Source organism: Miniopterus schreibersii (assembly GCF_964146895.1).
Source record: "Miniopterus schreibersii genome assembly, chromosome: 2".
In the NCBI taxonomy this organism is placed as follows: domain Eukaryota; kingdom Metazoa; phylum Chordata; class Mammalia; order Chiroptera; family Miniopteridae; genus Miniopterus; species Miniopterus schreibersii.
In genome coordinates this window covers 182,488,332-182,512,667 of record NC_138102.1, presented here as the reverse complement: position 1 = coordinate 182,512,667, position 24,336 = coordinate 182,488,332, and the positions used below count along the sequence as shown (strand labels likewise).

Here is a 24,336-nt window from a genome sequence, read left to right as displayed (position 1 = left end):
CGCCCGCGCCCCGCCGGCTGCCGCAGCCTCGGCGCCCGCGCGCGTCCTGGGCGCGCCCCGCAGTCCCCACGGGGGTCTCCCCGCCGTTGCCGCCCAGCCCGCCGCTCTCCCCGCTCCCTCCTTCCCGGCTCCCACTGACATCACCTAGACTCGTTCACATTCGGAGGCAGATGCACATTAACCTCTTCAGCCCCGCGCTGCAGCGCCCACAGCTGACAGCCCGCGGAGCCAGGGGCCCCGGGAAGCCTGGGGGGACCCTCTCTCTCAGGCCCCCCGGCACGGAGGCGCCTCCTTCCCACTCGCGGGGGCTGTGTCTCTTGGGCTCACAGGGAGCCCTGCCTGTTTCTTGCGAGGTGTCTGCAAAGGCCAATGGGCTGCCTCCCACCGGAGGAAACACAGAGCCTGGCCTGTCTCCTAACCGCAGGTCGGGGTGGCTGGGCCACCTGGAGGGGACTGTATGACTATTCACAGAGCTTGGGAGTGGAAGGCTTGGACCACAGGGTGCCTGCCCCGCAAGCCACCCTCAGCCCCTTCCAGAGCCCCACGGATTCCATCCATCCTGCTGGTGAGACTGCCAGTGTCCTCTCCCCCTGAGGAGCTGCTGGCTGCTGGGCCTCTGGCCGGCTCTCAGAGGTGACTTGGGCCCTCCATGCTGGTGATGGCCAGAGTGTCAGAGCCCAGAAGGGATAAACTCCCCTCTGTATGCAATCAGTATGGACTAGACTCACAGAGGTTTTGTTTTCCTAAATGCTCTTAGGTCCTTAGGGTTTTTACCTGGGATTCCTTGAGACAAATTTCAGAACATCAATCCCCAAAGAGATCATCAACCAGGAGCAGCCTTAGAGGGCAAAGCATGGATGAATTCTCTGCAGAGGCATTCTGTGGCCCACCTTTGGGGCCCCTCATGGCCAAGAGCGGCCACCACACCCACTGCCGGACTCAAGAGCTGGAGGTTCAAGGTAGTCATCGCCTGATCCTTACACACTGCTTCAGTCTTATTTATTTATTTGCGCTATCCAACAAATATTTATTGAGTACTTAATACTTGCCAAGCACTGTTCTAGGTTCTGTATTAAAAAACAAAATAAAACACAATAAAGTCCCAGATCCTCTGTCCTCATGGAGATTTCATTCAAATTGGGGAGGAGACGGAAAATATACCAAAAAATGAAAAAGACGAGTTATGGTATTGGTGATCAGTGCTATGAAAAACTTCAAGCAGGGCGAGGGGCCCAGGGAACAGCAGGGAGGTGGAGGTTACTGTTTTACACAGGAAGGCCTCTCTGAGAAGTGTTTCAAGAAGAATCCTGAAGGAAGTGAAGACCGCGTTTGGAAATATCTAGAGGAAGAACGTTCTAGGCAGTAGAAATAGCCAGTGCAAAGGCCCTGAGGCAGGAGTGCACTGGGTGTCCATGAAGATCAATCAGGGTGGCTATAGGAGGACAAGGGACAGATGAGCAGGAGAACGACAAATCGGGGGGGAAATATTGGGAGGGCGGGTTCTGTCAGGCCCTGTCAGCCTCTGTAAGGACTTCAGCTTTTCCTTTAGGGGAAATGGGAGCCACTGGAGGGTTTTCAGCTGAGGAGGGATATGATCACACATGTTTTAGAAAGATCAGTCTGCTTCTGGGTAGCAAGGGAAACAAACTGAAAACACATTTTAGCTTGGGTTTCCTTGAAAGCAGAGGCTGAGACAAGGACTTGTGTCCACATGGCTTTTCTGAGAGATGACCCAAAGAGCAGGCATGAGGGGGCGGGGACAGTGAGACAGGAAAGGAGAAAAGTCAACGTAAGATGCATCATCAGCGTCGCTGCTATGGGCATCAGGAGCTCGAGTTTACCAAGGTCCTTGAGCAATGCTCAGGCTGTTCCCCAGAATCACCCACCTGAAGGATAGGAGGCAGGAACATTTCCCCAGCTGCCCCTTCCCCCGCTGGTTGAAGGTTGCCCCTGGGATGTTAACGCTGCACATCTGGGTGCCTGGGTAGAGCGGGCTCCAATAGCATCAAGATTCAATGGGGCCGAAAGCAGAGAGAGGTGCAGCTCACCCTTGAGGCGCGAGGCTGTCAGCACAGGTGAACTTTGTGCTGGAGCCAAGAGGGCCCCCGGCAGCGTTGACGTCCAGGGCAGAAGGCAAACGGACATGGAGGGCACACTTGAGGCCAGACACTGTTGGCACAAGAGCAGCTGGGCTCACCCATAGCTGCTGCAGCTGGGGCTGAAGCCAGAGGTGGCCGAGAGACACGTGGCATGGGTTACGAGAAACATCTGCTGTACAGGAGGCTATTGCAATAATCTAATTGAAGGTCGATGGTATCTTAAATCAGGGAGGTGGAGGTGGGGAGAAATGGTGGGTTTCTGTACATCATGTAGGGCCCAGAGGATTTAAAGTACTGGATGAGGAATGTGCGAGAAAAAGGCATCAGGGAGGACTCCCAGGTTTGGGCCCAAGCAAGGGGAAGAATGGGGTTGCCGTCTACTGAGCTAGGAAGGTCTGTGGGAGAAGATTTAGAGGAGAAATCAAGAGTTTGGATACGTGGCATTTGAGATGCCAACTAACTTTTGAGTGGAAATGTTGGGTAGTAGTTGGGTGTGAGTCAGGTGCTCAAGGGAGAGATGGTGCCCGGAGACAGAAAGTTAAATTGATAACACTGGGTGAGCTCACGCAGGGAGGGAGGGTGAACAGAGAGGCGTTGTGGGGACTAAACCGGGGACATCCGGGAGTTACGGGCTGGGAAAGTGAGCTTCATGGCCCACGAGCTCCTCCTCTTCCGCCTGCCGCAGTATTCTCATATCCGTCCATGCGTCCGTCCATGCGTCCGTCCACCCAACAAGTCATTCTCGAGCCCCTGCTCTGTACCAGGTTCTGCAGATGTAGTGAAGAAAAACAAGAGAGAGAAACATCAACGTGGGAGAGAAACATTGACAGGTTGCCTCCCGCACAGGGCGCCCCAACTGGGGATCGAACCCGCAACCTGGGTAAGTGCCCGGCCTGGGAATCGAACCGCCACAGTTTGGTATTCAGGATGATGCTCCAACCAACTGAGCCACACCGGCCAGGGCCTGGGATACTTCTATGACGTCTGAGTGGTCCCATGCGAGAGCGGTCACTTGTGCGGCGGCCAGCTCAAAAGCCTTACGTGGCGCTCCGGGCCTCGCCGCTCGGCTCCTTTACCCCCACTCGGGACTCCCAGGATCGCACATCCCAGGAAAACACCCAAACACACCTCTGCCTCTCCCTCTGCTTCCTGGGAGCCCAAGGCCAAGGCAGCGTGTGAGCCATCCTCCCGGCGACGGCAAAGGGGAGCAGTGTTGGGGTGGGAGGCGTTTGGTCGTTTCCCTTGTTCTTACAAAGAGCTGGTCCCTGCCTCTGACCTTGGCTGTGCCTGGGCCCCAGGACGTGATGCCTGGAACACCTGCAGCCATTTCTAATGCTTGCAGCGGGCGAAAATACCCTCACTGACGGAATCAGTCAGGGTGTCGGGAGAGCACGGAACAGGCTCAAGTAAGGAAAGGAGGCGCCTTTAATACAGGGCCAGTTTGCCAAGGCTGAGGCATGGTGGAGGGAGGGGGAGATGGCGCAGCTGTGCCCGGGTGGCAACTCTTCAGGCTGAGGGCCAAGCGGGATGGAGCTGTCTCAGGAGCTGCGGCCTTGGGAAGGACTCACCCACCTGTAGCGACCTGGCAGAGAGGGAGCCAGAGGAGGAAATGAGCTGACCTCACTCTCATGGTGCCATCCTGGCTCTGCCTGTTGGCACAGTCCTCAGGGGTCAGCCTCCAGGGGCCCAGGGCAGGGTGGGTGAAGGCGGAAGGTGGATTTTGAAGATGCAAACAGAAGATCGGCCCATTGGTCCTGGCCTGTGTGGCTCAGTGGCTAGAGCGTCGCCTGCACGTCGAAGGGTTGCAGGTTCGATTCCCAGTCAAGGTCACACACCTGGGTTGCCGGTTCGCCCCCTGCCCCTGTCAGGGTGTGAGAGGGAGGCAGCCAGTCATTGTGTCTCTCTCACATCCATGTTTCTCTCTCCCTCCCCCTGCCTCCCCCACTTCCACTCTCTCTGAAAAAGCAATGGAAAAAATATCCTCTAGTGAGGATTAACAAAAAAGGAAAAAAGAGAAAATTAGCCACTGACCCGGAGGAGGCATTGGAGCTGAGAGAAGGTATTTAATATACATCATTTTGTTATTAATCCTTGAAACTAGTTATTTAAGGAGCCTCCTTTGACTGGTGGGGTTTTCTGGGAGCAGAGGCTGGAGTGGAGAGAGGAATGCTTACTGTGGGGTGACCTCTGGGAAAGGAAGTTACATGCGTGGGGGCATAAATTGCGATGCAGGCCTGACAGGGGCTCTGCAGCCCCTTGGGAAGTTCTGGGCACAGCAGTGCCAAGTCGGGTGGGAATGCAAGCCCCGGTCGGCCTGCCCAGCCTGTGGCCAGGAGCCCCTGGAAGAGCGTGCCTAGAGCCACCCCTGAAGCCCGGCCGTGCTCGCAGCTGAGCGCCCAGTCCTTTCTTGAAAAGGAATCAGTGCGTCATCACATCGGCTGCAGCTTTGTCCCTGCCATTGCGTGGGGGGACCGGGCCAGCAGCTCATGGTTTGCTTTCTTCATCTACACAAAGGGCTGATGACACAGATCAAAGGTGTGGGTGAATGTGCAGAGACTGCGTGGCAGGCTGTTTCCTGGCTTTGCAGAGACGCCTGGGGAGCCAGGGGGCAGCGTCCTCCCTCCCTGGCAGGTGTCCCCAGCTTAGATTCTCCTTTCTCCTTCCGCTGAGCTTGGTGCGAGCATGACAGCCCAGGCTGTTCCTACAGGCCGCAGCTGGCCGCAAGGCCGGCGCTGGGATTCAGAGCTTTACAGTCGCTGTCGCCAGCCCCCGGACAGGGCCATGCTGCCCGCAAACTCCTCCTGAGGACAGAACCTTTGACCTGCTCCCCTCCAAGCCGCCTGGCTCTTGCCCTGTTGCTCAGCCCTGCCCAGCAGAGTCGTGAGGAAGACCGAGCCTATACACAGCAATAGCCCCCTTGTCCTCCCAGCCACGTGCCCCACTCACCATACCCTCCCCAGCCCCCCAAGCGTTCGGTGTAGCTCCCTGACTATCCAGCGCTGATATCCACATGTCCTGTACTTTTCAGGAAGACTCCGGCTGCCACCTCCATGTTTTCAAGGCTCACTGGGGTCGCTGCATCAGATTCCCACTTGTTCCCCCTACGCCTGCCTCGCCTCTTCCGCTACACCCGCCACCAAACAGCAGGAGTGTCCTTGAGACAAATCTCATCACCCTGCTCCACTGTTGAAAACACTTTAGTGGCTCCTTGTTGCCTTCAAAATAAAGTTAATCCCCTAACAGAATGTATCAGACGTGACATTTTTCCGATTACCCAGAAGGTGACCCCCCCACCCCTGGAAACCAAAGCCTTGAAAAAGTCTTTGGGAGAAGTACCAGCACCTCTCAAGCGCCCCAGGTGGGAGCTGCTGTGGGACAAGCAGCAGCTGGAGAGGGTTTCCTTACCTCACGGGATGTGCAGACCCTGGGCTGTGGAAAGCAAGTAGCGGCGCTGAATCTCCAGGGGAAAGTGAGCACCCTCGTGGTAACCGGCAGGGCCAGTGGAGTTACCAGGATGTCCAACCTACAGAGACCGATGTGGCCAATTGGTCATGGAGTCTCTAAAACCAACATAGGTGAGCCGCCCACCCACTAAGTTTCTATTTGATTCGCATATCTGAAAAAAATGTCAGGTCTGGTGAACAGAGGTCTGACTTTAGCCACAATGATTGACAGCACAGTCCCCGCACCCATCCCAAGCCTGAGTCAATCACTGATCCTGCCCCTGGAAAGAAGTGGAAGCTGGGTGGACACTCCCAAGAAGGGCATGCAACGACATGGTAAGTGTGTGCGGTCACCCGTTAGTGTCCGCGGGGGCATTGGTTCCAGGCTGCCCGCGGGTAGCAGAATCTATGATGCCCAGGTCCCTTATATGAAATGGGGTAGAACAACCTGGCTGGCGTGGCTCAGTGGTTGTGCATCGGCCTACGAACCAGGAGGTTGTGGTTCGATTCCCCTGTGAGGGCACATGCCCGGATCAGTGACTCTCTCTCATCATTGATGTTTCTATCTCTCTCTCCCTCTCTCTGAAATCAATAAAAACATGTTTTTTTAAAAACGGAGTAGAACAATGTATACAGTCGGCCCTCTGCAACCATGGATTGAAAATACTGTTTTCAATCTGTGGTTGGTTGAACCCCGGGCATATGGAGGGGAGACTGTTTATTGAAAAATATCGGTGAGCAAACGGAGCCTCACAGTTCAAACCCGTGTTATTCAAGGGTCAACTGTACTGTGACTCTACCTCCAGCCTTCCCCAGAGGGACCTGAGGCCATCTACCAGGGTAACCATGCACCATGAAAAGATTAATTCTCAGACCTTTTGGTGATCACTGGGTGATGGCTCTGGCTAATACTGATTCTTAAGGACCCAGAAATCCACTGGGCTCTACTGGTCAGACTGGGAGTTTAGGTGGGTCAAGTAACAAGTGCAGTTTGACTAGAATGACTTCACGATGGGCCCTTCAGACCTATTTATTTCCCTGCTGGGTTAGATATGCTCAGCCACTGGCAGAATTACCAGATTGGCCCTTGGATTAGCAGAGTAAGGGATATGGTGATGAGGAAAGTCCAATGGCAATCCCTCCTTACCAAAGTGATAAGCCAAAAGCAACGCTGCACCCCCCTGGGGAGTGGAAGGGATTAATAATATCATCAAGGCCTTTAAAGAGGCAGAGGTGGTGATTTCAACACATTCCCGCCTCACTTGCAGTTTGGCCAGTGGAGGGGGCAGATGGGCCTTAGAGAATGACAGTGGGTCACCATAAACCTCATTCTGTGGTGACTCCAATTGCAGCTGCTGTTTCAGATGTGGTATCATTGCTGGAGAAGAGAAATGCATCCCTGACACCTGGGGTGCAGTTATTGAGCTGGAGGGTGCTTTGTCCTATATTCCAGAGAGCAGAGAAGACCCGAATTCCTGCTTGTACTTGTCAGGGTCATCAGTGCACTTTGCCACCCTGCACGAGGAGTTGAGTCTCTCCTTTGACAGCTCTCCAGTTCTCAGACTGGGAACTTCACCATTACGCAAGCATTACGCCAAAGCACTGGGTTGATGACATCATGCTGCTAGGGCCCGGAGAGCCGAAAGGATCCGGTGCCCTCAGTGTGATGTAAGAGCCATGAAAATAGGGGCCTGGCATCTCAGTGGAGGCTTTGGGGTGCAATGTTCTGAACATGTCATAATTTTCCCTCCAAAGTAAAGAATCTGACGTCTCCTACCACCAGAGAGGCACCCCCAGAGACACACAGTTGGAAAAGGGGGCAGCAATTCCCCCCAAAAGGGGGGAGCAGTGTGATGCTGGGATCGCAAAACCAAAGGAGCCCAGGCCACCAGTTGCCCCTGTTATACCCGTGTGCCTTCAGCCCGGGGACTGGGATCCTTAGTCTAGTGTCAGGCACAGCTGCACGTCAGTCAATGGATTCTGAGTCCATCCCAGGTCCCCCGCTCCAGCCCGGTGCCCCCCATTTAGACTTTCACATTGTACCCTGCACTTTTCCTTCAGAGCAGTCACCACAATTGTAATCATATACTTATTTGTGTAGTCGATCATTTACCGTCCTTCCCTCACTAGATTATAAGTTCCGTGGAGGCAGAGACCACGTCTCCCTTAGCCCTCACTGTCCCCTGTGCCCAGGGCAACGCCGGCACCTGATGGACGGTCAGTGCCTGTTGGATGAATGAATGGCTAACAGAGGAATAAATGTGAAGGCCCCTGGCACAGAGGTGGGCAGAGGGGAGGATACACAAGCAATATCGGCCATGCTCCCCCCAGGCTCCTGCACTCAGCAACGGGCCGCAATGCCCGTGAGCAAGCGGTGGGCGTCCTTCCGCTGTGAGGCGCCCAGAGGCCACACCAGGCTCCTTCTGACTGTGAGAAAGACAAACAAGATCACCTTTAGGTTCCAAGATGCCACGACAGGGACTCATCATAAGGGTTGACGGAAACCCCCAGGAAGCCTGGAGAGCAGCTCGGGTGAAGGCACTCGCGTGAACTTCTGACACATGCTACGAAATAAGTATAATTAGGGCCTTATACCAAGTGAAAAGAGCCAGGCACGAAAAGACAGATACTGTACGATTCCGCTTACACGACGCACCTGGAGGAGTCCAATTCCTAGAAACAGAAAGCGGGATGGTGGTTGCCAAAGGCTGGAGAGGGAGGAGTGGGGAGTTGCTATTTAATGGGGACAGAGTTTCAGTTTGGGAAGATGAAAAATTTCTGGAGATGGATGGTGGTAACGGTTGCACAACTATATGAATGTACTTAATGCCACTGAACTGCATACTTAAAAATAGTCTATTTTATGTTATGTATATTTTACCACAATTTAAAGATATGTTAAATAGTTTTTTTAAAGGGAGGGGGTTGACGTACAGTAATTCAATTCAAGAACTTTTTATAAGATTTCAAAAGCCTAATATAAACCATATTCTTATAAATTGCAGCTTTGTTCCATGTTCAGTTAAATATCTTTTCTTAATGAAAAATGAAAAAGCTAAAAAACACCACCACCACTCTGGGCCCCGAAGATTCCAAAATATCAGGCCACATGGAGACCTGGGCAGCACTGCAACACCTTTGGGAGAGCAGATCGAGGTAGGTCATCTGCCTTCTCTGTGGGCACCCAGCCCTTGTGCTGTCCAAGAGAGAATCTGATTTAAAAAAAAATTTTTTTGCCTCTATCAAGTACTAGGAACCCATATTAGACACCAAGTCACCTCAGACCATAGGCACTAGTCTAAGGTGCCAGTAACCAGGGGGAGAAAAGCTGGCTTCACTTGCCAGAAATTATAATAGTTGTATAAACCACACATAGAAAGAACTGTTTAAGGTCTATTTTCCTTAAAAAGGAGCTGTGTAATATTGCCAAGACAATTCAATGAGGAAAAGAATAGCCTTTTCAACAAATGATGCTGGGACAACTGGATACACACACACACACAAATGAATTTGGAACCCCTATCTTACATCATATATAAAAATTAACTCAAAACAGGTCATAGACCTAAAGGAAAGAACTAAAACTATAAAACTCTTAGAAGAAAATATAGGGTAAATCTTAATGAGCTTGGTTTAGATAAAACCTTCTTAGATATACCAAAAGCCCAGCAACAGAAGAAAAAAATAGAGTACATCAAAATTTAAACTTCTGTGCTTCAAAGGACACCATCAAGAAAGTGAAAAGACAACCACAGAATGGGAGAAAATCTTTGCAAATTATATATCTGATAAGGGCCTTGTATCTAGACTATATTTTAAAAACAACAACACTCCTCCAATTCAATAATAAAAAGACAAATAATCCAATTTAAAAAATGAGCAAGGAATCTGAATGGACATTTCTCTTAAAGAGAGAACACAAATGATCAATAAGTGCATAAAAAGATGCTCAACATCCTTAGCCACAGGGGAATGCAAACCAAAACCACAGCGAGGAATGTATCAGTGCCACTGAACTGTACACTTACAAACAGTTAAAATGATAACTAATATGTCACGTGTATTTTACCACACAAAAAACACACAATGAGATACTACTTCACATCCATTAGGACAGCAATAATTAGAATGGCAGAGAGTAAGTATTGGCGAGAATGTGAAGAGATCGCAATCCTCGTACACCGTTGGTAGGATCGCAAAATGTCACAGCCACTCCGGAAAACCGTCTAGCATTTTCTCAAAATGTTAAACACCGAGTTACTACACGACACAGCAATTCTACTCCTAGGTCTGTACCCAAGAGAAACAAAAACATGTCCACACAAAAACCTGTACGTGAGTGTTCATAGCAGCATTAGTCATGATAGCCAAAAATTGGAAACAATTCAAATGCCATAAACTGAATGGAGAAATAAAATGTAGTTTTTCCATACAATGGAATATTTTTCAGCCCTAGGAAAATGAAGTACTGATGCAGGCCACAACATGGACGAACCCTGCAATCATTAAGCTAAGTGAAAGACACACATATCTTCTGATTCTATCTATATGAAATGCTCGGCCAGGCAAATCTACAGAGGTGCCAAGTAGATCAGCGATTGCCTCGGTCTAGGAGGAAGGCGGGGGTGGGGGGAAGGGAAGTGACCGCTAATAAGAAGGAGTCCTTTTGTGGGGTGATGGAAATATTCTAAAATTTATTGTGTGATAGTTTCACCACTCTGTAAATAGACTAAAATCCATGGAATTGTATACTTTAAAAGGATATGCTTTTTGGCATGTGAATTATCTCTCAATAAACCTGTTTTTAAAAGGTGTGTGTGGGGGGGGGGGGGTGCTCTAGACATAAGCAGCACTGAGAATGCAGTCTCTTGACCAGTCCTCAGGGCATACATCTACTCTCTGTCTCCCTTCTTGCCCTGCCTCCTGGGAAGCTCACCCGGCTACATCTTGCCAACCATTTGGAGGATACTGAGGCTGCCCTTTGGAACCACCTGGAACACTCTCTGCTGGAAGGGACTTCCTGGAGACCCCTCCGACACCTGAACTGTAGCGTGAAGTTGGGTTTCTGCTGATTCCGCTGATGACGTTGGAGTTAGTAACGTGGATGAGTTTACACCTTGGCTCTGCTGCCGACTTTGCTGTGTCTTCCAGTAAGTCCCCAACCTGCTCGGTGCCAAATGGTAACTGGAGTAAAATGAGCCTGCTTCAGATTCTCATGATTTTTGTTTGTTTGTTGTTTTGAGGCACATTTACAGTAACTAACATTTGTACAGACTTTTTACACACATGCCTTTATGTTCGCTGACCCCGTGGGACAGATGTGATCCCTAGTGATGGATGTGGAACTGGAGGCTCAGAGAGAAGGGTGACTTTCCCAGAGCCACCTGCTGGCATGCTCACCCTCTCCACGGGGTTCCCTTGTGATGATACTTTCTTTCTGCTTCTGAAATGACCACTCAAGAAAACAACTTTTGATTGGTCTCAACCCCTGTGTTTTCGGCCCTTGGAGGTGGCCCCTCTCTGGCTGTCCCTCTTTGGCCACTTGTCCACACTGGTGGCCTCTTCCCCACTTCAGTCCTGCAGCATCTGGGCCCCGATTTCACCCAACTGAGCAGGGCTGAGGCAAGGGGTAAATGTTTGCAGAAAGGACTGGCGTGGGGACGAATGGGAACCCAGTTCTTTTCAGAAGAACTTTAGCCCCCAATTTTTTATTAAGGCACACAGGACTCTTCATGATCTGGCCTCTGCCCACCACCCCCTCTGCCCACCCTATGCCCGGTGCCATACTTAAATATCTTAACATTTCCAGAAAGCACTGCAAGCTCCTGCAACTCTTATACATGGTGACTCTCGGATCTTTCTTTGCTTGGCCACCTCCTAAGCTGTTCTTCAAAATGCAGCAGAATGACCCTCTCCTCCAGGAAGCCCCCTGCCCTCCCTACATTGTTCACCAAACATCCAGCAGGGCACCTGTAGGAGCAGATGCTATTGGTGCCTCCCAGGTGGCTCTACCAGGCCGGTGCTCCCAGCCTCCTGCTGCCGTGAGCGTTGGCTCCAAGGACTCACAGTTGTCCCCTGGCATGGAGGAACCTCCTTGCCAGGAAGGTGGCCACCCTCCATGAGCCCACAGCCAAAGCCTGAAACAGAAGCGGGAAAGGCCATCAGGGGAACTACTCTGGGGTGCACCTTGCTCCAGAGCCCAAGACCCTAACCTTCTGGATCAGGCTAAGGCCAGACCTGACCTGAGACCTGCTGCTGGCAATTTCTCTTTCACTGACCCGCTTCACGCTTCATTCCTCCCTCAGGGGTATTTTCCTCAGCACCCGCTCCCTGCGATCACAGTCCATAGTAACTGAGGATTTTCTTACTGTCTCCCACACCAGACTCTGCAGGCAGGGACCACATCCTACTTATTTCTGTGTCCACACCTCCTAGCTGGGGTCCCAGCAGAGAGCTGGTGCTCCGTGTTGAATTCGGTCCAGCTCCTGAGTGGTTGTAAAAAGCACCCATGAGATTCTGCACTGTCCCCTGTCTTCCTGCTACTGGTTCCTTCATTTCCTCTCCTCTCCTCCGGGATCCCCTCCTCACTGGGCCTCCCTCCTCTGTCCCTCCCTACCCTCCCAAGTGACGGATTCCTTCTGTTCTGCTCCTTGCAACATATATTTGAAGAAAGAAATGAGCATATCTGGAGGAGGGCCTGGAAGAAATGGCTGGGCTGGCTGCAGGGCGGACCTGACTGGCAGGGCTGGTGGGGGTTAGGGGCTGGGGCTGGGGGCGGGGCAGCTCTGAGCACACCCCCAGGGACTGGGCAGGCCAGGACCCTTAGCAGAAAGCACCCACAGCCTCGGCGGGCGGCCTTTTCTAACCACTGCTCTTGACTTTTCCCTCACTCTTCCTTTCTGTACATCTTAACTTCATCAATGCTCTAGGAGCGCCGGTGTTCTCACTCTTTCTCAGTCATTCCCACCCACTCAGGGCACCAGCCCACGCCACAGCAGGAACATCTTGCCTCAAAGACTTATTAACTTTCCGGGCAGCATCCAGCTCACGCAGGAGCTGAGTCAGTGCGCTCAGCCGGCTGACGGGGAGGTTCGCAAGGCTGACTCAGCCGGAGCTGCGGGTCTTAGCAGAGGCCTCTCCGTCCCCATGGAGCAGGCAGGGGCACAGGGGCCGAATGCCACGCAGAGGCTCACCCTGGGCCAGGCCCTGGGCTAATGCTCCCAGGGTTAATCTCGCCGAATTCCCTGCAGCCAACCTATAGGTCACATCTATTGTTTTTGCTGCCCCATGTCAATTCTCCTCACTCCCCTGGGCTTCCAGCAGGGTGACTCAGCACTGGTGTCCAGGGCTGTGAGAGCCAATGAAAGGCATTGAAACTCAGGTTAAAAATTCTGGGACAATGACCCTCATTCCTTTTGGCTGGACTTGAGACCAGAGAGGATATGGGGTTAGAGCTGCTGGCTCCAGCTTGCTACCATGTGAAGCCTGAGACTAAAGCTATCCCTATAGAAGAGAGAGAGAGAGAGAGAGAGAGAGGGAAATGGCCAGAAACTAGCCCTGATTCTCTCCTTAGAGTCCTGGATCCAGCCATGCCCGAAGCTGGCTAATACAAGGACTTTTGGATTTCCGTGGCTCAATATACCCATTTTGCTCAAGTCGGTCTGGGTTTTCTGTCACTTGCAGTTGAAAGTAAATACCGGTATTTACTACCATATTTAACTAATTCTAAGATATACATTTCCCCCCAGCTTTAACATCTCTGATGTTAGGAATATATCTTACAATCATTGGCAACGTCATGAGGGATCCACTGTTGTTTGCAAAGCTGAGATATTAAGCACAGCTGTTCATTCTGTCTTTGAATTAGGTACCCTGTTGGTATTGCCCGTGTAAACCTACGTCCAAGCAAGCAGACCTTGGTACTGAGTTCTGGCTAAGAAAGAATTTGGAGCCAAGATTCAAACTCAGGAGACGTAACTTATTCAGCAAGCGAAGCAAAAATACACTTGAAGTTTCGGGTGAGCAGTTTGAAGAGCTGCCCCGGGGTGTGGGCTGGGCTCCTTTTAAGGCCCTGAATGGGGCTAAGCACTTTCTTCTTCTAGCTGGCCTTCGGGGGCCTGTCCCTTCCCCTCCTGCCCTCATATGGGAGTCAGATGGGGCTTTTCTCCAGCCCCCTTGCTCCTCTCTAAGGTGTGGGGCATCTACCGGGTGACCAGCTAGTGCTGGGGGAGGAAGTGACCCGCAGGTCCCGAGGTGATGGAGGGGCGGGAAGGGTGCCTTAGGCGGGGTCCTGATTAACAGCACTTACTTCCAATACTTGCTCTTCCAGTTCTGCCCCGTACGAGGCAGCCACTGCTAGATGTCCAGGACTTTCTGCCCTGGTGACATTCCGTACCTGGCCCATAGGCCTGCTCTGCGCATGCCCGTCTGACTGCTTACCACACAGGGACGGAATTTAGTGCTGTTTAAAACGTCTTCAGAAAAATCATATTGCGACTTAACTTTCAGATCAAAAGTGATGCTGTAGAGAGAAAGGCGGGGAGACAGGAGCAGCAGGGAGTGAAATAATTGACATTAGTGAAACAGCTTTCTCTTTGGAGGAATGACTACTCTTTTCTTACAAAGCAACAGCAAGTGCTTTGCAGAGCCTAAGATAGGAAGATAAACCGAGAGCAGGAGTCGTGTTACATGTTGTTCCTAAGATGTGGGTAGAAAGATTATCATATGCCAAGCGGTGCAACTGAAGGCAGGAGAAATGGCCAAGCTCACAGAAGGGGTGAGAGGAATTTCAAAGCTATGAGTTGCTGTGACTGGTTTACGGCTTGTCCAGGACTATTGTTAAGAGGTTTTCTCATAATGCAATTGCTGGTGTGTTTTCTTAGTGGTGCATTTTGTGACCATTGGAATACATTGTCACTCCCATGTTGCCAAAGTGCTGTTAAGGTCACTTGCTCAAGGTCACAGGCTCATTACCATCATATTGCATAGGCCACACCTTTAAGTTCTTTATTGTAATGATCTGTAATTGGGTCAATGCTTCCTAAAGCAAGAAACACCTTGGTGTGGGGAAATAGAGACAAAAGGGGAGAAAGGGCAGCAGAAACCTCTGGCCTGGAGCCTCCGGGAAGGAGGCATCACACTTAGAGGGGAGCAGAGCTAGGAGTCCAGGTAGTGACCCACACCAAATGCAGGCTGGCCCCCCATAGCCCCGGGGGTGAGCGGACATACAAAGACAGTGAGGACTCAGGAGAGAGCTGAGGGAGAACTTCCGCTCCTCCGCTGTGTCAGAGGAGGCCGAGTTCCAGAGCGGACGCAGGCGGAGGTTTAGTCACAATCGGTATGCTTAGCCCTAATTTCCACATGACCAGACAGAAGCTTGGGGGCACTCAGGAAACCAGGTAGGATCACGTGGCTTTGAAACCATGCCCGGCTTTCCACCGCCCAGCTGCCCTGCCTCTCTCTGCCGTGAGTTTCTTGTGAAGTGTCTGTTTTTTGTGTTTTTTAAAAAATCCTCACCCGAGGATATGTTTTACTGATTTTAGAGAGAGGCAAAGGGAGAGAGGGAGAGATGGAGAGAGAAACATGCATCGGTTGCCTTCTGTACATGCCCTGACCGGGGATCAAACCCGAAACCTGGGTATGTGCCCTGACTGGGAACCGAACCGGCACCCTCTGGGCGCTCGGGCCACCCCAGGGGGTGACCGCCCGTGTTACTCCCCCTTCCGCAGGCACACTGCTCCGCCTGCAGGGAGCTGGTGCTGCTGGTGTAACGATCGCTCAGGCCGAGTCTCATCCGCGTTTTCACCGTAGTTTTCTCAGATGTGGAGGGGCCGGGGCACCGAGTACTCCTGGCTGTTCAGGCGACAAAAAACAGGACAGCAGGAGGAACGCGACTTCAGGACCCGCTGCAGGGAGGCGGGGGGGGGGGCCGGAGGAGCCCGGGCGCCCCAGCTAGCTCCTGGAACCCCTGCGTCCCCTACTTTGTGACTGGCCCCCAAGTGTGGGGGGCTGCGGGCCTGGCTCCATCCAGAGGGGTGGCCGATGTCATGAGGACCCCGCCTCGCTTCCCTCTCATTTTGGTCCTGTTTGTCATTACTGAGTTTTATTCCCAGTCTCCTCCTGCCACCTGATAGCAAGACGGCCACTGGCAGCTCCAGGCCACGCGGCCTTCACGGCTTGTGGGGTCCGAGTAGAGGAGGGACTGTCCTCTCCTAGCCGAGGCAGGAGCCCCAGGAGCCCGCCGACCGGCGGCTCGGTTACACCCCTACCCCGGGTACGGGTACTTGGGTCAGAATTTGATTTTGTGGCCTCTCTGGGGGCTGGGGAAGGGCTCAAACCCACTGAAACCACGTGGACGGAGAAGGATTTCTGAGGAGTGGGGGTGGGTCACTCCCCAGAAGGTTCACTGGGCCCACAAAATGCATCCACTTGACCAGGACGTTGGGCTGCTTCTGGCTTCAAACAACAACGGGAAATTCAAACGGGCTAAACAGTGAGGAGGTGTGTTTTGCCGAAGGAGTACCATCCGCCACTTGAAATGCCACAGGGCCGCCAGGGTTTGCCACCTCTCCCCTCCGCCTTCCTCTGCAGAGTCAGCTTCATTTTAAGTCTCGTTTCCCTCCCGGACACAAGGTGGCTGCGGCTCTGCTGGCTGTCACCTCCAGATGCGTCCTCAGTCTCTTTCTCAAGCACAAGAAAACCTTTAACGCCTCTGGAGGTCCCCGGCGGAGGTCTGTTGTGTCTCACTCACCAGGACTGGCACCTTCCTCATTCCCACACCGGGGACTGCCAGGACACCCGGGACATCGCCTGCAACTGGCTTAGAACAAATACTTCGGGGGGAATGAGAGCCTGGGAGCCAACCATGAAGACCATCTTGCCCTCCTCCAAGGAGGGAGAACCTGTCGATGAAGAGCTTTCTACACCAATTACCTACGACGCGAGGGGAGAAGCAGAAGTATGGCATTTCTGTATGCTACCCAAGTTAAGTTGTTATATAGGAAGTTACATTTTTTGTAAGCCTCCCAGCAACCACAAAGGAAAAACCTGCAGAAGAGATTTTGATAAGGAGTCAAAGCACCCAGCCGCAGAGTCGAATCACAAAGGCGTCAGCCAGGAACCAATCTACAAAACCAAGCAATTCGGGGAAAACGTTCGTGCAGCGTTATTCCCACAGCCCCAAACCGGAGTCCAAAGGGCCATCCGCCCGCGCAGACAAGCAGGTCGCCTCAGCGGGCGATTATCCTCCGAATGGAAATTTTCTCAAGAACACTGCTTAAAGGACTTACTAGCTGGGTGCCCTTAATATATTTACTTTCCTGAGCCTCACTTTTTGCATTATTTATTTATTTACTTATTGTTGAAAGTATCGCAAATGTCCCCTTTTCCCCCATTGATCCCCTCCCCCCCCCCTCCCCCAGGCCTTTACCCCACTATTCTCTGTGTCCATGGGTGATGCACATATGCATATAAATTCTTATGTTAATCTCTCCCCAGCCACCCACCCACCCCCGCCTTCACTCTGAGATCCTTCAGTCTGTTCCATGCTTCTATGTCTCTGAATCTATTTTGTTCATTAGTTTATTTTGTTCTTCAGATTCCACATATGAGTGAGGTCATGTGACACTTGTCTTTCTCTGACTGGCTTATTTCGCTTAGCATAATACTCTCCAGGTCCCACAATGCTGTCTCAAAGGGTAAGGGACCCTTTGTTTTTAAACCTGCATAGTATTCTATGGGGTAAATGTCCGAGAAGATGCTTGATGTGATTTCAATCTTCTTGAACTTATAGAGACTTGTTTTGTGTCCTAACATGTGGTCTGTCTTTGAGAATGTCCCACTTGAGGAGAATGTATATTCTGCGGCTTTGGGGTGAAATGTCCTGTAAATGTCAATTAAATCCATCTGATCTAGTGTGTCATTTAGAGTCATCATTTCCTTGTTGATTTTTTTGTGTAGAAGATCTATCCAGTAAAGTCAGTGGGGTGTTAAAGCCCCCGGCTATGACTGTAATGCTGTGGATCTCTCCTTTAAAGTCCTCCAGAAGTTTTTTTCCCCCCAGACTGTGTGAGTCTTTTGTTCTGAGAGCCTCACTTTTTTTCATTGATAAAATTGCAATATGAATACCTACCTCTACAAATCTAGTGATAATTAAATGAAGTAATGTAGATAATGTACCTTAACTAGTGCTCAAAAATAGCCATTTCTGGAGTGTCCATTTTACTTGAAGCATTAGGGGAAAGTCATATAATTTAACAGGGAATTAATTTAATTATTTGCTTTTATATGAAAAAAACCCCCACCATATCACACATATATGGTCACCTCACGTGTGGAAAAAAATGTATTTTGACCCTTACCTCATACCAAACTAAAAATCATTTCCAGAAGGATTAGAGATCTGAAGCTAACATAAGTAAATAAAATTTTTAGGCTAAAATATAGGAATATCTTTATGACCTTGAAATAGGCAGATCTTTCACAAACAGGAAACAAAAAGAATCATAAATAAATAAAAAAAGAACTATATTAAAACTAAGAATCTCTACTCATCAAAAGGGAGTAAAAAGAAAACCCACAAAATAGGAGATGTCCTCAACCCATGTGTCTGATGGTCTCAAATCCAGGATTTAAAAAGAACTCCTACAAATCGATAGGGAAGAGACATAACCTACCAGGAAAATGGGCAAAAGACTCACGCAGACACTTCACCCAAGAAGCTATCCGAATGTGGAACAAGCATATGAAAACGGTCTTAACCTCATTGCTTTACTTACGGTGGAAATGCAAATAAACTGCAATATGTCACCACCCCACTTGAGTGAATAAAATAAAAACCATAAAAAATATCAAGTCTAGACAGGATGTGAAGCATCATTCTCGGTGAGTAAAAACTGCTCCAGCTACTTTAGAAAGCTAACTGGCAGCAGACGCTAAAGCTGAAAATATGCTTCTCCAACGACCCAGCAAGTCCACTCCCCAAGGAAATGTGTTCATGTATGTTAACCAAAGGACATGCATGAGAATATTCATACCAGCATGACGTGTGACAGTCCCACAGGGAAAGCCACCACATTGCCAGAATGGATAAATCTTTTCTAACTTATTCATACCACGCAATGAGGGTGAACAGACTCCAATCACACACACACACAGGGCCTAATCTCACAACACAGTTTTGAGCAACATAACCCAGATCATTTCACTCACGTAAAGGACAAAACTAGGCAAAACTAAGGCCTGCTGTCAGATATCAGTATGGAGGCATCTTGCGATGGTAGTGAACAGAAGGGGGCAGGAGAGGGACTTCTGGGTTCCTCTTGCTGTTTTCTTAATCTGGGTGCTGATTAAAGTGTGTGCTCTATTTGCGAAAATTCTTCTTCGAGCTGTACAGTTTTGGTAAATGCACTATTTTGTACACTTCTGAAGCATATATGCTTTAATGACAGGTAATAGAACAAAACCAAAAATGAATATATTATAAAGTCAAATTCAAAATATGCCTAAACAAGAGTCTTAAAGAAATTTCTTGCTTATGGCAGGCCTCTGGTTACTCCAACAGGGGATGCTCCCTCTTTTATGAAGGTTCTTTGGTAGAAAAGTCTGAAAAGCCCCACTTCCGTTTCCCATATGAGGTGTTAACGTGCCACCTTCTGGAGTCCTCCACCGGAGAGCTTCGCCATGGGGCTGGGTTTCCTGGCCCCTGAGCCAGTGTCGCAGGATTAGGGTGAGGCATGGTAGGACAAGTGCAAGGACAGATCCTGTCTCTTGTCTTTTAAATTTGATGTTTTGTTCATCTTGGGGCTTCGAGGGGCATTAATTTTGATTTTTTGAAATATTTCTTTGAAATGTACTTATCTTGATTATTGGGGGAGTTGGCATCCATTTAAACTTTGTGTCTGATTGTCCTCACCCTAGATGATGACAGCCTGACCCGCTTTTATTTAAGAAAAAAAGCTCTTCTTTTTATTGTTAAAACAAACTCTTGATGCTCCCCAAGCATGAGGCACTCCCACGGTTTACCAGTATGTCGCCTCGTCTCTAGTCTGGGAAGGAGAGAAGGGGTTACAGGTCTCGACCACGAGGGGGCGCCAAAGAACACCTTATGAAGCCACTCTCTTGGGTAAGGGCGTCCCCCAGGAAAGCCATTCCCCAGCCTGGATTCCTTTTCTCTGACAAAAACCCATCCATTTTGTGATTCTCTGTCTCAAGTCGGCTCCAGATACATGAGCCAAATTCAATATGAGTACGCTTGAATTCTATCCCAAAAGTACCCAAATAAGATATTTATATTGGCGTATCAGAAAGCCAAAATAAAACCTTATGGGGTTTGATTTTGTCAGACTTGTGTTTATTTTTTTTACTTATTGATTTGAGATAGAGAAAGAAGAGAGAGAGAGAGAGAGAGAGAGAGAGAGAGAGAGAGGGAGAGAGGGAAACATCAATTTGTTGTTCCACTTGCTTATGCATTCATTGGTTGATTCTTGTATGTGTCCTGACTGGGATTGAACCTGCAACCTTGGCATATTGGGATGACTCTAACCAACTGAGCTGCCTGGCCAGGGCCCAGACTTGTGTTCAAACTCTCACTTGTGTGATGTGGGGCAAGGGATCTTGATAGAGTGACCAACCTTAATTTGACTAGGGCTGTCCCGGTTTTAGCACGGAAAGTCCCTGCAAACTGGGGCAATTGGTCCCCCTACTGCCTTGACCCTCCGCTTTTCTGATGTGTAAAATGGAAATAATGTCAGTACTTACCACTGGGAGAATTCAATGAGATGATGATATACATAATAGATGCTGAATAAAAAACTAGCTTAGTCTTGTTATCCAGTAATACTGCAGATGGTGGCAGAAATGAAGTAAGTTCCTATAAAACCATTTAAATGGAGCCCCAGCATTTTTATCACCTCTATCATGCATTCAACTCAATTCCAAAAATATTTGCTGGCTGGTTATTAGATATCAAGAAATTGTTAGTGGTTTAGAGGTTATGGACATATTTAAAAAATGACTGACACTTCTCAAGGATGTTGTGATCTTTAGGGGACAAGGTGGAAGAGTGTTTATAGAACATAGGGAAAAAAAGGAGTCCAAGTTTACTGCCACCACCATCATAGGTCCTTATTTCCTGTGGGTGGATAGCAGTAGTGATCTCCTAACTTATCTCCCTACTCCCATTTCAGTCTCCTATCCAATCAACTACCAGGTAAATATTCTTAAGACACTGTTTGGATCCTGTTTTCAAAAGACCAATACCAACTTTGCCTTGGCATTCTTTACTTTTTACAACAGGGCCTCAAACAAACTTTCAGGCCTTATCTCTAACAAAGCAGACAACTCCCTTGCTCAAACATGTCCCATGTTTTCCTTCCTCTATATTACTCACAGTGTTCCCTAAGATGGCGTGCCCTACCTCATTCCTGCTTGTCAAATGTAAACTCCTTCCCATGGCCTTACTGGGTTTCCCACCAGGCATGATTTAATTTCTCCTGTCCTTACAGCATTGTTCATATTAGTGTCATTTATGGACTCTGTTTTGGATTGTGGGCAAGCACTGTCTATTTCACTTTTTTATATTTCCCCTAGTTCCTTGTATGTAGTCCACAAATTTTATTGAATCACATACAAAATGCTAATTTTAGTATCTGTACCCTGGCTTTGCTAATTTTTAGTTGTGTGATGTTGAGTTACTTAATTAACCTTTCTAAGTCTCAGTTTCCTCACCTGAAAAATGGGGATCATAACAGCACCCACCTCAGGGTTTCCACAAAGATGAAATAAGATAAATGCACTTAGGGTGCGTAGTATTGTGCTTGGCACAGTAGGAGCTATGGATTGTCAGAAGGAAAATATCTATTTAGGCTGGAGGAATAGTGGAGGAAGTGGGGCGTGAGCTGGGATGTGAATAGATAAAAAAGAGAAGCCAGTTAGAAAGAGGGACCAACCTGAACAGAGGCATCAGAAGAAACAGGAAAAAGCAGGATTTGCTGAGGATGGGGGTGGTCAAGTCCTAGAAAATACCTTTAGAGAGATTCCTCAGGAAGAGAGAGGAAAAGAACAGGTAGGGTAAGGTGTTCAGGAGCATGGATTAGCAGAGTGGAAGGGGGGAAATCAGTCTCCAGTGGTTTACTGAAGGTTTCTGTCATTGGATCTGCCACTTTCAGTGATAGCAACAAAATTACAAGTAGTGACCAGTTAGATAGGTGAGTCTCAAATCAGCATGTGTTTATAGCAAGTTGCAGCAAAAGATGCAAATGGACAAAATGACAACTAGTTATTAGCAGGGTTAAACTTAAACTCCTAATTTGTGTTAAAGAATTTATAGAGGTTCATGAAAGAGTGAATTTGGCTTAGTATCAGTTTGTGGGGGGTAAGCTCTAGAGGAAAGGGGTGGAAAGGATTGGTTATACAGTGTGAGCCACTAAATTTGCTAATGCAATTACTTAGTGTACTAATGGATGTAGGGAGTCAGGCCAAGGAAGGCGAAGGTCTCATTGTACTCTGTGGTGGTCAGATCGAACCTGAGTCACATTTTGGTTTCAAGGAACAAAAACTCAACTGGAAAGGGAAAGTATTGGCCCATTTGATTGGCAGATTCAAATGATGCCTCTCCCAGTTCTCTTTAATAGGCCAGTGTACCCATTCCCCAGCTGCTGTGAATGTTGGCAGCTAAGTGCCTAAAATCCTCAGCTGAAGGGAGCGGCTTTGGTGACCTTAACCCCTTCATGGCTCATAGCCAGTGGCTGACTGATACTGGGTGGGGTACACATGGAGTGATAATTCTGTGGTGAGTGTGGTTTATGCTCCAGAACTCTCCATTGTGGATCAGGCCAAGGTAAGATCAGGCTAAGCCTTGCTTGGCTCTTTCACTTTCCCTTGTCTGCCCAACTTCCTGCCATACAGCTTTTTCCTCCCTCAGTAAATTGCATCTCTCTGTTTCTAAAAACCCTGACCTAAGAAACCTGTAAAATCAAATAGCCAGAAAATAGCTGGATTCAGGTTCTCAAACAAAGTCCTTACCCGTTAAGGCCTGTATCTGGATCTCAGCTGACAGTGTGTTTTAGTATTGGCTTTATCCTAGAGCAAGTTCTCCGTGGCCCTCCCTGCAAACTCCAGGTGCATAGCCAGACAGTTCAGCAGCCCAGGTTCCAGGACTCATTCTGATTGGACTGCCTTGGGTCACAAACCTATCCCTAAATCACTCACTGTAGATGGTGGTGATGGGGAGCGGGGAACAACGCTCTGATCGGTTAAGATTGGGCCAAGTCCTCCCCACTGGAAAAGTGAGTAATGAAGTCAGAGAGTGGGGAGGAGTGGTTCCCTAGAGAAAATTAGGCTCCCCTTATAGGAGGAAGGGGACATTTGCTGGAAGGACAAAAACAGCGCATCCCTGGTAGATCCTCACAAACTGAAAGATGTCTGTGTGACATCATTAAGCTAGTGAGGCATATGGAAACCATCATCTGAGGAATGGTGGCAAGAAAAACGGACTTGAGAGATGGCTAGAGGGTGTGTGAAAGGGCATAATCATCATCTTCAACTGTTTGGAATGTTGTCATGATGAAGTGGGATTAGACATGCTCTGTGAAGCTTTAGGGGAAAACGTTAGGATCTAGGGTCAGAGACTAGAGAAAGGCAGCTTATCCATAAGAAATACATATAAACACTTTATACACACACACACACATATAACATATACACATATGTACACACAAAATCTATACAATTTAAGTTGTCCAAAAAAACCCCAAACAGGCCTATTTGAAAGGTAGTGAGTTTGCCATGTTGGGGAAGCTGTGAATGGGCATATCCCTTTTCCCATGACTAATAAATATGCTTGTGCTTCCTTTTGACTTGGGCTTTTTCACGAAGGCTGTGTCTGGGCAGACCCTATCTGGAAAGCCACTCCTGGGTTTTGTCTTGGGGAAACCCGCCCCACCCCAACAATTCCAACCAGCAGTACTTTTCCTGAGGCCCTCTTGTTAGTCATGACGCTCGGGATACGGCCTGGCATGACAGTCACCTCAGCATGTTCCTTAACTTCCTGCAGTTTGGTGAAAGTGCCCCCAGGGCAGTGACTGTCTCATCTTACTCCCTACATACCTTACTCAAGGAATGCTGAATAATGTTGAATAAATATTTTTATCAGGACTTTTGTGGAAGGATTCTTGCCACGGGGGAAGGTGTGTGACCAAGGGCTCACGAGGATCCTGCCCAACTCCAAGAGGCCGTGACCACCGCGTGGTCCTGAACGTGAGGCTGACCTGTAGGTGAACAACTGGGGGTACCCAGGGCCACCTTGGCCTTTGCAGCTGCAGGAAGGGGTGAGAAGGCCCAATACCTTCCCTTCAGGGAACTTCACCCACGGGCAGTCCCTGGAGACCGCTGGGGGAGAACGGGGATCACAGTAAGAACTTACCCTGGAACGTAAAACCAGTTGCCCCCTTTCAGTCCTTCACCGTCACACTGCTCCTCCTGCAGCCTGGGGGAGCGCCCCAGCCCTTCTTCCTGAGCCACTGTTGCTCCTCTCTGCAGCCCGGCCTGCGGACACCATTCCCTGCAAGCTTTAGGGAAGCACTTCCCCCTCTTTCCCACCCCGCCAGGCTGAAGTTATTTCTCCTTTCCGAGGCTCCCTCCCATTGCTGGGGGAAGGGGAGCCGACGGCCCGCCTCCTGCAAGGCCCTCGCAGCCCGGGACCTCGCTTTGCACCCTCCCCCCTTCCCGGTCAGCCTGCATTCTTTCTCCTGGTTGAAGCCGGGAGCCAGGTCCACGTGCGGGCTCTGGGCTCCGCG

The 24,336-nt window shown here is 49.6% G+C and overlaps 1 long non-coding RNA gene across 1 annotated transcript; it reads right to left on the bottom strand.

The window, feature by feature from the left end:
• Positions 1-999: 999 nt before the first annotated feature.
• Positions 1,000-24,300, bottom strand: LOC308550549. The gene is made up of 4 exons (XR_013997922.1): positions 23,964-24,300; positions 7,995-8,106; positions 5,505-5,622; positions 1,000-2,866 (listed from the first exon to the last, which is right to left on the bottom strand). It is a non-coding gene; the product is annotated as an uncharacterized lncRNA (long non-coding RNA).
• Positions 24,301-24,336: the final 36 nt, after the last annotated feature.